The 550-nt window shown below is 40.0% G+C and overlaps 1 long non-coding RNA gene across 1 annotated transcript; it reads left to right on the forward strand.

Annotated features, from left to right (window-relative positions):
* On the forward strand, positions 1 to 468 carry LOC104827534. The gene is made up of 3 exons (XR_773917.1): positions 1 to 44; positions 145 to 271; positions 358 to 468. It is a non-coding gene; the product is annotated as an uncharacterized LOC104827534 (long non-coding RNA).
* Positions 469 to 550: the final 82 nt, after the last annotated feature.

Here is a 550-nt window from a genome sequence, read left to right on the forward strand (position 1 = left end):
CATCTTCAAATTTTTCTCACAGGATATGAAGCTCCGAACTTGAGGTATTACTTCTTACCTGATTGAGTCTCCCTTCTCATGACACTGAAAATAATGCAGAGTATTTTTTGAAAACTGAATCTTTCTTTTCCTTTATTACGAAAGGAACCTCGCTGACAAGATTGCAGCTGCCGGGTTTTTAGTGGTTGTTCCCGACTTCTTGAAAGGAGATCCTTATGAACCCGAGAACCAGGACCGGCCTCTTCATGTCTGGTTGAAAGATCACGAACCAGTCAGTTGCTCTTTCTCATGAAGTGTTCCTGTCTTGTCTGTCAGATTCTTTGTTTCTATCTGAAACAGATAAAATTATGCTTTTAGGACAAAGGCTTTGAGGACTCAAAGCCATTAATTGAAGCCTTAAAGAGCAAAGGCATAACTGCAGTTGGGGCTGCAGGTGCCTGTTTCGGAGGTGAGTTTGTTTGTTCTTCTTGATGGTATACCTTCCAAAATATGCAGTTGTGTAAAAGTTTGACGCTTTCTTATTGATACTGAAACAATGGAAGAAAGTAAT

The sequence above is a fragment of the Tarenaya hassleriana genome, unplaced genomic scaffold (genome assembly GCF_000463585.1).
Source record: "Tarenaya hassleriana unplaced genomic scaffold, ASM46358v1 Cleome5062, whole genome shotgun sequence".
Taxonomy (NCBI): Eukaryota; Viridiplantae; Streptophyta; class Magnoliopsida; order Brassicales; family Cleomaceae; genus Tarenaya; species Tarenaya hassleriana.